Source organism: Schistocerca piceifrons, chromosome X, assembly GCF_021461385.2.
Source record: "Schistocerca piceifrons isolate TAMUIC-IGC-003096 chromosome X, iqSchPice1.1, whole genome shotgun sequence".
Classification (NCBI taxonomy): Eukaryota; Metazoa; Arthropoda; class Insecta; order Orthoptera; family Acrididae; genus Schistocerca; species Schistocerca piceifrons.
The window spans coordinates 956244130-956262613 of record NC_060149.1 but is presented as its reverse complement, the minus strand read 5'-3'; the positions used below and the strand labels follow the sequence as shown (position 1 = coordinate 956262613).

The window sequence follows — 18484 nt, the reverse complement described above, 5'->3', positions numbered from 1 at the left end:
ATGAATGTATAGTTCTTGCTGACTTTTCTGAAAACTATTCCTTTGTTGTTCAAGTGAAATACAAGGGCGCCACTGGGTAAACAAACAGGCCACAGTTTGTCCATTTGTGTTCTGTTATAAAGATCCAGATAGACTAGAGTCATAGTTTTTGTGTTGCAAACGATTACTTTGAGCACAAAGCTACAGCAGTGCATGCTTTTCACCTGCAGTTAACAAACTACGTAAAACAGCACGACAGTTCCATAAACAAACTGATGAACTTCTCTGATGGTGCTGCAGGCCAATATAAAAGCAAACAAATATTAATATCTCCTTTCTCAAAGAAAAAAAGACTGTTGGCTCGGTGCAGAATAGCACTTTTTTGCATCATGTCCTGGGAAGAATGAATGTGATGGCATAAAGGGTACAACAAAGCGAGCTGTCACAAAAGCTAGTCTGCAACGGACCTATGAGAACCAAATCTGGACACGTCAAGAAATGTTCAAATTCTGTAAAGAATAGGTAAAAGGGATTACGTATGTTTCATTAAATGTGAGGAAATATGAGAACTCTATGCCAATGTCTTGGAGGAAAGATTCAAAACTTGTCAGAAGATTAAAGGCACCCGATCTTTTCATTGTTTTATACCTCAGTCATACAACTTGCTCAACTGTAAGTTCACATCAACATCCTCTGATAGTGAATGTCATCACTGTGGAAAACTTGTACCACTGACACTTCAAAGTAAGGACATAGTGGCTTGTGTCTATGACGAACAGTGGTGGATTGCCAAAGTTGGTAACATTGCTCGTCAAAACCAAGATGTGGATGTTACATTTTACCAGCACCAAGAACCCCATTTACAAAATTTGAAAAGGATCAACACGAGAGGCCCGTTAAAAATGCATTAAAGGAGTTGTCTTCTCCCCTGGAATTTATGACTGTGACTAGGCGAACATTTAACTCTGTGCCCAACATGAGTGAAGAAATATCTCTGTTGTTCAATAAACAACGTAGCAAAAACAAACAAGTTGAGAACGGGATAATGTAATGAATTGTCTCATTTTTTAAGGAGTTATCCTAGATATTTTTAAATTATGTAATTTATACACTGTTTCCATCAGCCCAGATATTGCAAACAGTAAGAAACATATTTTTGACTCATATTTGAAATTTTTTTTGTCCATGGAATCTCAAGGTTGAAATTTATACAGAAGTTTGATATCATAAAGGTCTATTAAATGTGTAATTTTCAGATTTATATCTGGTCCATTAACAAAGATTTGCAGACCAAAGAATGAAAAAATTCAAAAGATTTGTTTTTAAAGTGTTTCTAAGTATAAGCTTGTCATAATTGTTTCTCTAAAAAAAAAAAAGGTATCTGTACTGAGTAGTGTAATACCACAAAATGTATTAAGGCTAAGAAACTACTCTTTGGAAAGATAGTATTAAAAATGGGTTTTTTAAATTTACAACCAACAACTTTGAGACATTAAAAGTGTATTCCCTAATACATTCAGCAGGGTGATCATGGTTTTAATTTATAGTCCAGTGTCTGCTGAAATAAATACCTCTTATATGAAAGGTCTGGGGCAATCCATTACTGAATAATTTAAAAAACCACTGACGCTTATAAAAGTGTAAGAAAGCCTGAAACAAAAATGGCTGCTCTTTCTAAACGATAACCAATAAATGTTTTTAAAAAATATTTTTGAGTCCACCAAACATGAAGGAATTCACCCAGCGAATTCTTTCTACGAGAATGCAGTTGTCTCTCTTTGTAATTTTATGGCTTTCTCAAGTATGTTTCCCTTTGGATACAATTAATTGATAGTTTTATGGTTTGGATGGTGTACGATCTTCCACGGAATGCTTGTATTTACTTCATAGGCAGCAGAGAAGCTTGCCGCTGTTCCTGATGTGGATATCGACCCAGAAGGAACATTTAAGTATGTTCTAATACGTGTCTTTGGTCCAGAGGGTCCTGATGGCAAAGAACCGAGCAAATTAGTGGTCAGTAACTGGTAAACTAATATTTGGTCAACTTTGTGATACATTGTTATTTGAGAGACAGTCATTAGCATCATTTTTCAATTTTCTCAGTTGAATTTTTCTTCTGATGTTGGTGACTTGCAATGGGGAATTGTAGCCTAAGGTTGGTTGTTATCTGCATAATATAGTGTTTCAGTGTTTACTGTTAAATTGGAAGTGAGATGGTGGATGGCGATACAACTGAAAACGCACAAAAGATTTTCACTGAAACACTGTTGAACTACAGTTATGGCCCTGTGTGCTATGGTATCTTTGCCAGATAGTGTTGACAGAGGACATAAAAAAGCATTCAAAGAAGAGCAACGTATGTTGTTTTATAGCTAAGAAGGGGGAGTGCGCCATGGACATGCAGGGTGTGTACGACCCGGAAGATCCGGGGAAAAACCCAGGAAATTTTTCATTGTTTTTGTTTTCAGTTAAATTTTTGTAATTTTGATTGGTAAGAACCGATACTCTAACAAAGGATATTACTGTGTCTCAATACTGCAGCAATAAAACATGAACAAGAGAAAAAACGAAAATAAAACTTAAATTTCAAGGGAAATGCACCATATACAGCAACAAAACAGTGCTCATACAAGTGTCCGCCAACAGTAAAATGTGTCAAAGGCTTTAGGAAGACTGTGCAATGCTTCGTAACAGCAAATTGCCTCCGCTGAGCGTGACGTCACAACTGTTTACATTAAATTCATTTTAGCAGTTACGAGCTCGATCATGCGCATGCACAGTTGAGTAGTACCTTCTTCCGCTTCTGGCTACAGAAATTGTTGGCTGTGTAAGCAGTCGCAGCAAGCAGCTAGATGCTACCGGGAAAAATTTTACTGGAGCGCCCAAGCTGCCAGATTTATACATGCGCAGGAGGTCCAAATCTAGGGGGGGGGGGCAAATTCATATTCTTGAGGGGGGGGGGGGGGGGGGGGAGGAAACCTTGTTTCACAAAGCGACTCGCATCCAGCGCATGTTAGTTCGTTAGTTTATCGAATATTCATATTACTTTGAAACTCATCCCTGTCGGTTTTTGAACATTTTTAACACATTCTAAGTTGATTTTGAATGAATCGTAAGTTGATTTGTGAATGCGTGCGTAGTGTACATGTTTCCTCTGTCAGTGGAATCTGACAGAGCTGAGCGAAGTAAGGCTGAACGGATGAATACCAACCGCTGTCTGATTGTGTGGTTGATTGTGTTTGCGAATGATGAGCGTTGTTGTAATTACTAGCGGAATCCATAGATTCAGACTACAGGAGTGGAAATAAACGAATAACACGTAAGAATGATTACGTATTACCTTCGCGGTGTATACAAGAAAATGAAATTTTGACAAAAAATTTTTGGGCAGATCGCTATACTAGTAAGGGCGCGTTGTACAGTCCCCAGCTAGCAGCTACTTTAAGTTCTGTTCTGGAAGAAGCACGGAAAATGTGTTGTACGACCATGTAACAACGCCTAACCGGAGAATAATCACGGGATAGCTAAACCGGTGATTCTGGTAGAGTTAATGAAGTTAATCTGCAAATAAGCTTTGGCATTGGCAGGAATAGTTACAGAATTAGCGATAACAAGACTGTTTGTTAGAATGATGAAGGAGAAGAAATGGGGGCATCACACAAATTATGGAACAATATGACGATTCCAAGTTCGTATAAAAATTTCATACTACTACTTTTCGATCTCGTGCTTGAGGAACTGGAGTGTATGAATGAAGTGTGAAACTATTTCCTAACGTAAAGCTTTTTGCTTGTAGTGGGCCTAATAGGCATTTGATATTGGTACTTTGTGAATTATTTTCTGTCCTTACAAAACAGACCGTTTGTGCCAAAACAGTCTCATTTATTTTGTGTGTATTACAATTGTTGTAGTGTTAGAAAGGCCTATTTTGTTTTATCTAGCAGACAGTGACAAAATAGGTGTAATCAGATCGGGAAACAACACCAGTCTTGGGTCCTATTTGTATTAACAGCTTTTTCAGTATTAGACGACGACATTTCGACTTTTCGTGTAGCAAAATGTTTGACGAACTTTGATGAGGTAATAGATTCTTTCACAGAAGGAAAGCACTCCATGTAAAGCTGTACCAAGATTATAGAGGGTAAAAAATTCTAGGAGCTAAGGATTGAAGAAACATGTATTGTCTTGCTTGTCTCATGTCTTTACTGGGTTTATATATCCTATATTTAATTTTATGTCACACAAAGCAGCAAGTTGTTAGCTGATAGGGAACAAAGAGTGCACATTTTCTGAAGAGTTCTTTTTTTTTTAAAAAAAAAAAAGAGGGACAGAATGTCAAACCGGCCAACTGTAAACAGGAGAGGCACCACAGGACATTTTAATTTCCACTGTCCTGAATATGGTTTGATGGCATCCATTACAAAATGTACACATTTCAATTCCACAGAGCGAAGTACAGTGACGTGCGATAGGAGAATGCTGTGTGAGGAGACGAGACACTGCACTTTGGCACACTTATGACATGTCTTACATTTCCTCAAACACACATGTTGCATGCATCAGACCCTTCAGAAAGACGTGCACTACAAAATGAACATATTTTTGTATATATATAAAAACAAAGATGATGTGACTTACTAAATGAAAGTGCTGGCAGGTCGACAGACAGACAAACATACACACAAAATTCAAGCTTTCGCAACAAACTGTTGCTTCATCAGGAAAGAGGGAAAGACGAAAGGATGTGGGTTTTAAGGGAGAGGGTAAGGAGTCATTCCAATCCCGGGAGCGGCAAGACTTACCTTAGGGGGAAAAAAGGACGGGTATACACTCGCTCGCGCACACACACACACACACACACATCCATCCACACACATCCATCCACACACATCCATCCACACACATCCATCCACACATATACAGACACAAGCAGACATATTACACGTTTTTTCGAAATTTTCCCGAATTTCTCCGTCCTTTAACGTGTTTTAGCGGCAACACAACCACCTAACCTTCATGCACATCGCTGTCTACCAACCCAAGTTCACCACAGGATCAACTTAACCAACACTTTTTCGCCTTTTTTCATACCAGATCTCCAGTTGCTTTCTAGTTCACCTTTATCTCTCCCCATATATTTTTATCTTTCATTTTCATTTCAACCTCATGTTACACTTTCCACCTTCTAATACCATGTCACCCTCACAACACGCTCACAAAATAGGTCTTTAAATATGTCTGCTTGTGTCTGTATATGTGTGGATGGATATGTGTGTGTGTGCGAGTGTATACCCATCCCTTTTTCCCCCTAGATCCGGGACTGCTGCGCAGAACAGTCTGAATTACAGTTGGGAAGTGGGTAGTCTACACGTGACCCATTTTTACATTTAGTGTTTTTGCTGTTTCCTCTTTATTTACTGCTCCCACATCAAATGAAGACAAAACAGATTTCTGTGGCCGGGAGCTATCAAGTGAATTAAAATACATTCACATAATAATGGAAGGCTAAACTGTGTTATTAGTTGCAGATTTTATTTTATTTCCATCTTTCTGACAGTCAAGCGTTAATTGCCTTTTAGAACAACGAAGTTATTTTTGTTGGTTTGCCAAAGAAATTTTCTTTCATTAATCTTTTCCACTAAGGCAGACAATATATTTGAGACACTGTGTTTGCTGCATTTCAAGTGCACATTTTCAACTTCTAGCACATTTGGCATTACGCCATAATAAAGAACCAAACATGAGACAGGACAGTACTGGTACTCCAAGAAAATTTACATCCCAAAAACCACATAGGAAAGCTTAATAACAGGTCGTGGGATTCTGGACATACAAATTTGCACTTTAAATGTGAACATTTTAGTATGGGTCACGAAATTCCAATTCTCTTGGAGTATCCTCTGATGTCTTGTTTCTTACATAATGTAAGATCTTTTAATGTTTCACACGTACGAACATGCGGGCTCCCTACGACATTGTAGCTGCGCTTGCGCGGTGACGCCTGTCATCTGGCGCTCTCTGGCAACTGCAGAAACGAACCTATTTCTAACAGGTCGTGGGAAAATATTTCGAATGGTGTGTTGAAAATCGTTACCATCAAAGTACCATTCTAGCAGTTACACCAGAACTATGTGAGATAATGTACGATGAATTTCTTAAATCACAAAGTGTTTGACTCTCATTTAAAAATCAACTCTTTGATGATGAGCCATTTAGATGAATTTTGAGCCTGGGAGATCAGACATTTATGTCGTTATTAAAAATTTTACTGGCACCTTTGTGTGATACATCTTAAATTGTAATACGCGCATAAAAGACCAACATTTTATGAGAAAGCTTAGCTTCCCTTGCAGCGTATTAATCTGATAGACCAATATTATATGTGAAGGCTTTGCGTTTCGTTTAGCAACACTATTTACATTAATTTGAGCCATTAACTTTTTCTGTTTGTGTGTTCGCGCTACTTAACAGTGATGTTGCTGTTGGTTGACTACATCACGTGTCCTAAGCTCTGAATACCTGCTGTGATCGGCTGGCGAAATTGCATGAAATGAGCTATGACTAACTTACAAAAGCGCATCCCAATCTCAATTTCAATGCTTTGGAAAGTAACATGCAGTGTTTGGTGGAATTCGAGTTTATACTTTCCTAATACAAAAATATGCAGCATACATGTTGCTGCACATCAAAGATCTTTCCAAAATGCGTGTTTTTTTTTTTCCTAAAGCGCCAGGAAATTCTACGCCCGTGTATAAAACCATAATCAAAGGACTTATAAGGTATACAGTTCCAAGAGAAAATATACCGTCAGTTAACAGGGAAAAAGTATGTTTTCACTTGGGGGAAAGTGTATTTTTGACTGAGAAATCCGGGAATTTTTTTTCCTAGTCCGCATATACCCTGACATGATATACAAGTTGGGGTGACAGTCATTAAAACAAAGGTGTTTTTTGTTATGATGAGATGTTTTCAGGAAATTTCCTCTGAATGGCAAAATATTTTGTTGGCACCCACCTACATAAGGAGAAATTATTATCGTGATAAAGTAAGAGAAATCAGAGCTCCCACAGAAGCTGTTGAAGAGTGGAATGTTACAGAAATAGTCTGAAGGCTTTTCGATGCATCCTCTGCCGAACACTTAAGGATACAGGATACTTATAAATGGTGGAAAAATCAAAATTTTTTAAATGACTTTATTAAATTCTATAGTCTTTCCTGATTACATTGATATATACACTGTAGGGTTTGAAATGAAAAATGACCTATACATACCAAATTTTAAAGTTACGGTCATGTACGAGGTGCGACAATAAAGTAATGAGACTGATTTTCTTTGCAAGATGTGGCACCCCTGCAGGCTTGCGTAGGCACAATATCTGTGACCTTGGTCTATAAGCCGCTTCTAGTTCAAGCGGCATGTTGAAGCAACTGCTCAGTCATTAGTTGTGCTGTAATAAGTTAACACGTGTTAGTGTCTCTCATCACGGAAATGGAACTGCATAATATTGCGCAACAGTATGCCATTTCTTTTTGCGTTAAATTGAGTGAAAACGCGATGACAACTTTTACGGTAAGCTTAAGAAGGCTTTTGGAGAGGAGGTTATGTCAAAAGCTCAAGTTTTTGATTGGCATAAAATGTTTAGTGAAGGCAGAACAAATGTTGAAGATGAAGACTGCAGTGGACGACTGTCAACCTCACGGACGGATGTCAACTTGGCCAGGGTGCATGAACTCATAAAATCTGATAGAAGGTTATCCATGAAAATGATTGCAGGAGAACTGCACATCAATCGAGGAACGGTTTGTCTAATAATAACATTGCTGATAATTGGATTCTGCATCACGATAATGCACCATCCCATACTGCTCTGTCAGTACAGTAATTTTTTACCCCAAAACAAATTTCGGTACTGCCAGAGCCACCTTATTCACCAAATATTGCTCTGTGCAACTTTTTTCTCTGTCCAAGAATCAAAATGGCGGTCAAGGACACCATTTTCAAACAACGCAAGATGTCCCAAAAGCTGTGACGAAGGTCTTGGAGGATATTACAGAAGATGAGTTCCAGAAATGTTACCATCAATGGCAGAAGTGCTAAAAAAAGTGTGTGCAATCAGAAGGGAACTTTGAAGGAGACAACACGAAAATTGACTAAAACTGTAAGCAACATTTTTTTTCACATCAGTGTCATTACTTTACATTCGCACCTTGTATACTGCCATGCCCCCTTTATTTCTGTTACAGAAACCAGTATTATTTTGATAAGAACTTTGCACTTTCTTTCTGTTTCCAGCGATTATATGTATGATACATTGTATATGTTGGTAACAGTGCAGGTTTCTAGCGTCTGTAAATGATTATCTTTGCAAGTATTTACTTTTGTGTTCTGAAGCAGTTTGTTCACATGTTAATAAACGTTTGTTTCCCAAGCGCTACATATATTTGTGAAAATACATATTTTTTAGTGTGCCACACATCAAGAAATTCAATAAAAGGAAATTCTGTGGTAACCAGTTCACAAACAAAACAAGCCACACTGTTGAAAGTAACCTACGTGTCAGTTCTTCAGTGAAGAAATTCGCACATGGCACGCCTCCTGGTGATTCAAATTTTTGTGTTAAAAATGACGCTGTTTGTAGTGGATTTGTTGTTGTTGGTGTGGGTATCTTATCTCCTTTGATAAAGGAAGTGGAAAAATGTAAACAATGTGATGGTGTAGGCTGTCTGGGAATACCTGAACAACAAAGTGGCAGGAAGGGTTTAGCGTCAAAATTAGTTGGTCTGTGTAGATCCTGCAATAAATCTACCTCGAAAATGACTTTGAACATTGTGCATAATTCATATGATGTGAATTTGAGGTTAGTGTACGCAATGCGTGCAATAGGAAAAGGAAGAAAAGGCTGCACAAACGTTTTGTCATTTGATTGACCTTCCTCCTCCCAGTAGGTTCAGCAAGTACATAAGAATACTTTTAGGTGCCTTGACGGTTGTGTCTAAAGCATCTATGAAATGTGCAGTAGAAAAAACTGTTAATATTAGTGAAACAAGGGACATTGCTGTTGCACTTGATGGGACATGGCAACATCGAGGACATCGTTCCTTGAATGGTGTTTTAAGTGCTACTTCTGTGGAGAATGGAAAAGTTGTTGATGTTGAGTGCTTATCTAATTATTGCCACATCTGACATAGTAACACTGAAGGACATATTGAACATCAGTGTTATAATAATTATGATGGTTACAGTAGAGGTATGGAGTGTGATGGAGCTCTAAAATTATTTCAGAGGTCAGTGCCCGTTTATAACGTTAGATATACAAAGTACCTAGGTGATGGGTACTCTAAAGCTTTCAATAAAATTAATGAGTTCAATGTTTATGGTGATAGCTTCGTAACAAAACTGGAGTGTTGTGGACATGTGCAAAAGAGGATGGGTGCTAGATTGAGGAAGCTAAGAAGAGAAATGAAAGGAAAATTGCTATCTGATTGAAAATCTCTGTCTGGCTGAGACAGATTGACAGAAACTGAAACAGACCTCCTTCAGAGGTATTAAGGACTGGCCATTAGACAAAATGCACCTCTGAATGATGATACAGCAATGAGGAAAGCTGTATGGGTCACCTACTTTCATAAGTTGTCCACAGGTGACCACACTGTTCATGGACTTTGCCCTAAAGGAGCAGATTCTTAGGTGTGGTTACCAAAAAGCAAAGGAAAGTGGTCAAATATACTATCAAAATATCATAAGCATTATCTTCTTGAGCCTGTTATGAATGAAATAAAACCAATTTTTAGAGATCTGAGTGGACCCTGTTTTGCTTAGTACCACATTTACTCGAATCTAAGACGCACCTGAAAAATGAGACTCGAAATCCAGGAAAAAAAATTTTCCCGAATCTAAGCCGCACCTGAAATTTGAGACTTGAAATTCAAGGGGAGAGAAAAGTTTTAGGCCGCACCTCCAAATCGAAACAAACTTGGTCCATTGTAATATGAGACACAATTTAGGTCAAATGAATGACGATACAGCTACAGTAGTTTGGTTCGAGTCGTAAGCTCAGTAGTTAAGCTTTACCAGGTAGCCATTGCTATGCGTCAGGTGCTCCGTCCGTATTATACGGGTACCCTTCCTCTTTCGCGTACTTCGTTAGCGAAACAATGGCAAGAGACTGCTATTTGCTGTTACCTACACTCCTGCTTTCTTTGAGAATGATCAACAAGAACCAAATAATAGACAGCGTATGATAGAAGATATTCTGAACGGGAGTTTGGCGCAAATTTTTCTCCGTTTGAAAATCTTTGCAGGCACCTCTTTAGTACATTACATTCTGCACTGAAATTAGTCATCTTAGATTTAAAAATCTAGTCAATTGCCGTGCTTCATTTCTGACTGTATCACTATTAGGCATAAGAGTAATACAAATATAAACATGGGATGATATCTATATTTTTCCGCGTTTGCTGTTGTCTCACTCTAGTTTCGTAGTTTATTAGGCAGACAGGATTTAAATGAGTTAGCAGCAAACACGAAAGAATACATGGCAAAATGTTTATATTCTAATTATTCTTATGTGAAGAGAATACTGCATGCTATTCACAATTCATAAAAGTTCCTATAAGGAACCATCTCTTCTCACAGTTAGGAAAAAATTCAGAACGTAAAGTTGGCCATATTGACAAACATCCCAAACAGTCTTGCCAGTCGGATTTTCGTAGTGCATTGAAATGCTGCTACATTCAAAGGTGCACAATACGGAATTTGTATTTACTTCGTTGGATAATGTATGAAAATGCAGTGGTCGAAACTCGAGACGGAGGAAAAACTTGTCTGCCACCCCCCCCCCCCCCCCCCCCCTTTTTTTTTTTTTTTTTTTTTTTTCACTCATGCAGACGGTTTGGCGCCAGTATTTATCTTTGTGCCTGCAAAGCATGCCTGTGTAGCGCTACATATATTCGACAGCAGAAGTTAGTTGTGGCGGCACCTACCAACATTTTCCAGAACTTCCGCTTACTTTGCACTCGATTCTAAGCCGCAGGCTGTTTTTTGGATTACAAAAACCGGAAAAGAAGTGCGGCTCAGATTCGAGTAAATACGGTAAATGTCTTCATGGGGGCACTCAGAAAACAAATGAAAGTTTCAACCATTCCATACGGGAAAGATTACTCAAGAATGTTTTTGTAGGACTAAATACGTTAAAAGTTGGTGTACTAGATGGTGTGCTATGTTTCAATGACGGAGTGATAGGAAGGTAGGAAGTCCTGAGAAATTTAGGCATAAAATGTGGCTCTAATATGAAAGATCAATTTCTTCTGTGTGACAGACAATGGGTGCATGAAGCTGAAAGATTCGCTCTTCAAGTTACCAAAGAAGCAAGAAGTGCTAAAAGGAATGCCAAGAGGAAGCTTGAAGATGAAGAAAGGCTGCAGGATGTAGACTATGCTTCAGGAATGTTCTGAGGCACAGTTTAATTGGACTCATATGTTCATTCGCAATTTCCCGCTAGTTGTTTTCTTCAGAATTCAGGTACAAATATTTCCTAAAGTTTATAAAGCATTGCTCTAATTTTTTCTGTAACTTTTGGTAGTCCATACTTATGTAGTAGACCTAAGCTTTATTGCAGAATCAGCTAAATCATAGAAAAAATAACATTTTTATTTGGAAAAAATTATAAATATTAAAATGTAAGATGTGATACTTTTTTATCCTTGTAATATACGTAATAGGTGGAATTAAATAGGTCTAGTATCTCAGCCATGTCATGCATGTCTGGTAAAAATTTGGTCTCCTTCAAATGTATAACATTGGATTAAATGGTACCTCAGTTTGAGGAAGAATTTCCTTGTTACTTTTTTTAAATAACTCTAAGCAGGTTCAAAAATATTCAAAATACTTCTAATTTGTTTAGAAAGTGTGCTCTATTACCTGATATCAACAAAAAATCTTAAAACATATACATTATAAACAGTGCCTGAAAGAAATATAATATTGAGCTGGAAAAATGCCCTGTATCCTTAAGTGTGAACTGCCAGATAGCCGTGTAGATTTACACGAGAAATATCGTCTGGTTTGCACTGATGATGTAATGATGTGAGGGGGCTGAATGCAAATATTTTTTTTTTTTTTTTTACGCCTGCTTTGGTGACGGAAGCAATGCATTCAACTTCCAGAAAGAAATTATCTCACAAAACAGGCCTTTGACTAAACTTCATAAAGTGCCGTACTGTGCTGGTTTATGGTATAGAGCAGATGTTACCAACAAGTATTCCATTGGTTCTCTATCATTTGAAAAAACGTCGTTTTCACTAAAACACAGCTACATTTACAACTCCATTTTTCCTGTACAGTGTTCTATAATACATACAATTGTGACTTTAAATGACAGCTTTGAATTATCAAGGGCATCAGTTTTTTTTTTCCAAATTTAATGTGCCATTATCAACAGAATGATTGCATGCAGATCATTATATTGGCGTGTGAGGTTTTGGGATTGACATTTATTTTTTTTATCGCGTATCTTGAGACTTTGAGCCAAAGCTCGTGGGATGAGGTGGTACCTAGTTTACAGAAAGCTGAATATAAAATTTATAAACAAAAAATTACAGAATTAATAAAATATGAAATTAAGAGAAATTAGGATAAATTACATGTTGCATAGAGAAGTTCTCATGTATTGTGAGGGTCTCTTATGCAGAATTGTAGCATACCACAAGGTAACCTTTGTGTGTGGATTTGAATACTTACGTGTATCACTCTTTTTTTCTGCCCTGCTGGGAAATTTGGAAAAAAAACCTGGAGAAATCTTGTTTTTTGTCTCAGTAGATGAAACCGTTTGTTTACTGGGATTTCCTGCATCGTCGCTGGCTGGATGCAGCTTAATACATGCACCGCTTCCCTACTCCCTCATTCTTACTGCTTCTCCACTTCCTACCACTCCCCTCAGCTTGCAGTCAGTGCTGCCACCACTTCTTGCCACTAGCCTAGTAGCTGCCGATGGGAGGCGTGAGGGGTGGTTTGTTTTGATATGATTCTTGGAGATTGTTGACCCAGTGGCTGGAGACAGCAATCATCTTTACGGTGAGTTGCTACCTATCTTCATTAGCATTAATTCTCAGAGTATTTGCACAAATTGATGGATTTATCACCACCATCTCATTTCGTCAACATAATGTCAGTGACTTGTGTAAAGCTGGCCACATGACTGGACTTCCATGATGGGCCAAAACCACAGGCCGTTTCTGTGGGTCTCTCTAACGGATTGGGGCTGCCGATTTGAAGCCCATCGTTTCCCAATAATGTGCAAGCCCTGCCCATCGGATCTAGTCTCGCCGATCTGCTCCCAGGCCGGCTCTGTTTGTGTGTGGTATAATGCAGTGGGTTTTCATGATTTATCCGAGGACTCAGGACTGTGGTGCTCCTCGGCAGGCCAGAGGCCACGGGCGATGGAGTTCAGGAATTATGACTTTCTCACTGCAAGTACATTGTGCGGTACATTGTTTTATAAACATTTTATTTATTCTAGTACATTTTGGGGCTTAGAAAATAATTTATACAGGATGTACATATCTTTTTTTTTTTACAAACATTCAGTACACGAAACATGAGTGACCCGGCAGACATCAATACAGTAATCGAATTCGTGTCATACCTGTCCCAGCATGGCATCGTCAATTGTGATATTTGTTTCTCGTATTCTCTCCTGGAGCTCCGCTACATCACGTGGTAGAGACCATACATACGCCGGATCTTTAATGTGTCCCCACAGAAAAAAAGTCAAACGGAGTGAGATCTGGTGATCAGGGAGGCCATTTCATGAAACAGCTGTTCCCTTCTGTAGCACGGCCAGTTCATCGATGCGGCAGCTCCGTATTCAGGTACCCACAAACTTCACGATGAAAATGGGGTGGAGCCCCATCCTGCTAAAAGATGAACGGAGAGCCCAATTGCATCTGAGGCATCAGCCATTGCTGCAACATATCCGAGTAGGAATCTCCAGTGACAATGCTCTTGGCGAAGAAGAATGGCCCGTACAGTTTTCGACATGACAAAACACAAAAAAACATTTACATTTAGCGAATCACACCCAAATTCAATGCATTCGTGTGGATGCTTTGTACCCTAGATTCGACAATTATGCCTGTACACTTTCCCATTAGTGTCAAAAGTGGCTTCATTGCTAAAACTTAAGCGATCAAAATTCCATCCCCGTCCTTATTCAATTGTTGCAACTGTGAACAAAACTCAAAACACTTGTCTTTGTCGTCGTTATTGACCTTCTACCCTAGCTCCAATTTGAATGGTTTCATAGACAACTTCTGTCGCATGACTTGCCACAGTCAGTGGAGCCATTTCGAGTTCATGGGATGCACGACGCACCAATTTCTTTGGACTCCTTAATGAATGTCTCTCGTATGCAATCAAAATTCACTTCACTCACACTGGGATGTCTGCTTCTCTGTGCTGGGCACAAGCAACCCATCATAATAAATTTGTTGTGCCTTCCTTGTTGGTGGTTTCTTACCGTACTTTGTTCTAAACATCCATTGAACAGCTGTAGCACACACTTTTTTTGTTGAACTCCAACACACAGAAAGTTCGCTCCGCACCTGAACTTGCCATATTTATGACTGGTGCTATTGGCAAATCACCAAAGTATGCTGTGGTGGTATACATGAAAAAGAACTTTCAGGGTTTCTCTTCAAAATGACATATGTGTGATATCTGTGCTATGTTTGGTTCTTGTGCAACAAATAATTGAAAGTGTTCCCAGATGTAATGTACACCCTGTATATTAGAAAGTATGAGCGATAGGAAGAACAACTTGTGGCAGTCACAGGCGGTTTGTATGCTATGTACCTGTATATTTTGGCCTGCCTTATATACTTCTTTCAATAGGCCTACTTTTTTCTGAGGTTATTTCTGAAATCAGTGTAGGTATTTTAAATCTGTCTTGTGACTCCAAGGAAATGCGTATTTGTGTCACCAAATATGTTTAGTTTTATTGAAATAAAATAACATCAGTGGTCTTAATGGAATATTATATACCATTGTCTTTCTTTCTCCATCTAAAAACTGTTCATTACAAAAGATGCTGAAATTAGTACTTAAGATTTTTGCTCATGAGGGGAAGAAATACAGAAGTCCTTACATTTTTTTTTTTTTTGTGAACTTGTCTTTACTTGCCGTTGAGATCTCGAAATTTGTCAGGGAAAAATGCTAAAACTTGCTGGAAATCGGGGAACGTCACTTGGGGGAACTTGCGGCAACCCTGAATGTTCACAAGCTGGCACTGCAGAGCTTGCTGACTGCATTTTTCAGGGATGAGAATATTCTTGCCAAGTGCACAGAATTGGCCCAAACTATAACACCATATGAGATAACAGAGCAAAAGTAAACAAGCTTTTGTGTTTGTGTCCAAGACATAGTGTATAGTGAAGACAGAAGTGTTCATTTTCTGCTTAAGGTGTTGAACATGATACTTCTGAGAGAGCTTTTCATCTATCTTCAGTCTTAAGAATTTAAAATGTCTGTTCGACCAGTTCAGGACAAGACTATTTCTATTTTACAAGAGTTCAGTTGTTGGCAGTGAAGTATTAATCCGTTCTCCAAAAGCCATGTGCTGATGTTGCCAACTACCTTGTCAGCTAGATGATTTACGTTATGTTCAGTGTTTTCCGAGAGAACACATGTCTGAATATACAAAAGCTTTCATTTGCATTTGCAGTAGGTATGGGGATGGGGGGGGGGGGGGGGGGGAAAGAAACAGAAGCTCCTGTGTGTGTTTCCTATAGATAGTGGATATAACAACAGCTCCTTTAAGTTATGTTTTCAGATTATTTTTGATGCCACAATTTCCACTCACGTTGCTACTTTTGTGTTTTCTTCTTGCTTAGTACTCTTGATACATTTTGTTCAAAGTTTGACTATGGTTCCTGTTACTAGGTGCGAGGATACAAGTGAGTTGGCTTCCATTCGGACGTCTACGATGAGACGATGGACAGGGTGAATGGCCTCGGCGTTGATACAGAGTGCACTGGTGGTGGCAGAATACAGCACGACCCCAGTGCCAAGGTCATCAAAGTGTACAGCTACTCACAGGTAGTACCAAAAGCAGTGAGTTGTAGAAATGACAGTATGTGTCATCTTGAGCTGTTATTCAACTTAATTTTTTACTGTGTGACTGGTTTCAGTTGAAGACCATAATGGTTTCAGTTGAAGACCATTTTCAGGCACCTGTTGTATATACAGCGCGGATACGGGAAAATTTGGGATGAAAAGAATGTTTGAAAATTATAGTAACAATACAAGCAACACTTACAGAATTTGATTACCAGCAAAAACTATATATATCAAAAGAATACAATGTCAGAAATATAAATTAAATATCCACAAGCATTGTATGTATTGTTACTACAATTTTGAAATATCCTTTTTGCCTGAATTTTTCCTGTTTCTATGCTGTGGGAACAACAGGTGCTCGAAAATGGTCTTTGACCAAAACTGGTTGCATCGTAAAAAAAAATTATCAACAGCTTAAAGTGTTACATGATGTCATTTCTACAATTCGTATAAGCTGCAGACCACAGTTAACAAAAAATATTTTAAGAACAGTGAAGTTTCTGTTCATACGTTGTGTGCCCTATAATTCAAGTATTTTTAAAGCTTTTAAGAATGTTATACGCCAAGCTCCTCCATGGGAAAGCAGTTTCTGCTTTGGTTACATGGCACAAATTATAGAATACCTTGTTAGATGGTCAGAAGTAAATGTCACCAGATGTTAATACCTGTAAATCATCATCATGCTTCTTACAACCGTGTACAATAATTTGGGTGTGGTGTTGTGGACAAGTGTTATGGTTGAAATGGCTACTGTTGTTCTGGGTAGCAGCCATGATTATGAAACTTCCTGACAAATTAAAACTATGTGCCGGGCCAGGACTACATCCTGAAACCTTGCCTTCCGTGGACAATGCTGATACCAACTGTGCTGTTCAATCTGATTCAGGATTTTTTCTTACACCTTTCAGATTACTTTTGAGGCCACAATCCTTGCTTCCACTTGTATATTTAGCGAGAGAGAGTTGTATATGTAGCGAGAGAGAGAGAGAGAGAGAGAGAGAGAGAGAGAGAGAGAGGATCTTCTGTCCCATAATTTTATGACATTATTATTATTAATATTATTATTATTATTATTATCAGCTTCTGTATCTTTTGATTGGGTATAGTTATGGCAGCACATGAATTGTGGTGAGCCTGGTGTTTTTACAAGACTTTTTCCAGTTGCCAGGACAGTTGTCATAATTACTCAAATCAACAATTCCTTGCACTTGGAGCAGACCAAATGATTCCTCTGTACCCCTCGCACCTATTTTATACTTTTCAGACTGTGTTTCACACATTTTGTGACCTACCTGTTTCATTTAACACAGTTAATACAGTTGCAGATTGTGGGTACGTGTTTAATTTTTTTGCACGGTTACTGCTGCTTGTGTTTCAGTGTTGTGTACAATGCCAGACCCATCAATAGAAAAATTAATTCTGATGCTGCATCTTGCACATCTGTTCTGAAGGTCTTTACACACTCCCTTTTTCTGCTGCTTTTGTGTTGTGATGTGTGGTGTAGAAAATTTCAGATTGCTTTACGGTTTCATGTGCTCTGTATTAGATGCAGTTTTAGTGTACGTACAAGCACATTGTTTAATTATGATGTAGTTGTAGTTAAGAGTTCTCGTTTTAGTGTTTAATTATTATTGTGATATGTAGCACACTGTTTAATTGTACTTTAGTTTTAAAATAGCCAAGGACTGCTTCATTTCAGGGGTTTGGGAAGGCAGACCACAGCAAGACTGTAGAAATTCTGAAGACTGCATATCCTGTTTACAACATTACTTGGAGTGATGAAGGATACTGATCTGCTCAGGTAATTAAATTTACATATGTGTGATACATTCAAAATGTCTCTGACATTACGATAACCTTCATAATGAATGAAGGTGATATTTTTTCCATTTAAGCTGTTGTATTTTAATAAGACCTCTCCTTAATTATACAGGGTGATTCAAAAAGAATACCACAACTTTAGGAATTTAAAACTCTGCAACGACAAAAGGCAGAGCTAAGCACTATCTGTCGGCGAATTAAGGGAGCTATAAAGTTTCATTTAATTGTACATTTGTTCGCTTGAGGCGCTGTTGACTAGGCGTCAGCATCAGTTGATGCTAAGATGGCGACCGCTCAACAGAAAGCTTTTTGTGTTATTGAGTACAGCAGAAGTGAATCGACGACAGTTGTTCAGCGTGCATTTCGAACGAAGTATGGTGTTAAACCTCCTGATAGGTGGTGTATTAAACGTTGGTATAAACAGTTTACAGAGAATGGGTGTTTGTACAAAGGGAAAAGTTCTGGACGGCCGAGAATGAGTGATGAAAATGTAGCACGCATCCAGCAAGCATTTGTTCGCAGCCCAGGAAAATAGACTCACAGAGCTAGCAGAGAGCTGCAAATTCCACA

General features: G+C 38.5%; 1 pseudogene; it reads left to right on the top strand.

Annotated features, from left to right (window-relative positions):
* Positions 1–1705: 1705 nt before the first annotated feature.
* On the top strand, positions 1706–17885 carry LOC124722803 (annotated as a pseudogene).
* Positions 17886–18484: the final 599 nt, after the last annotated feature.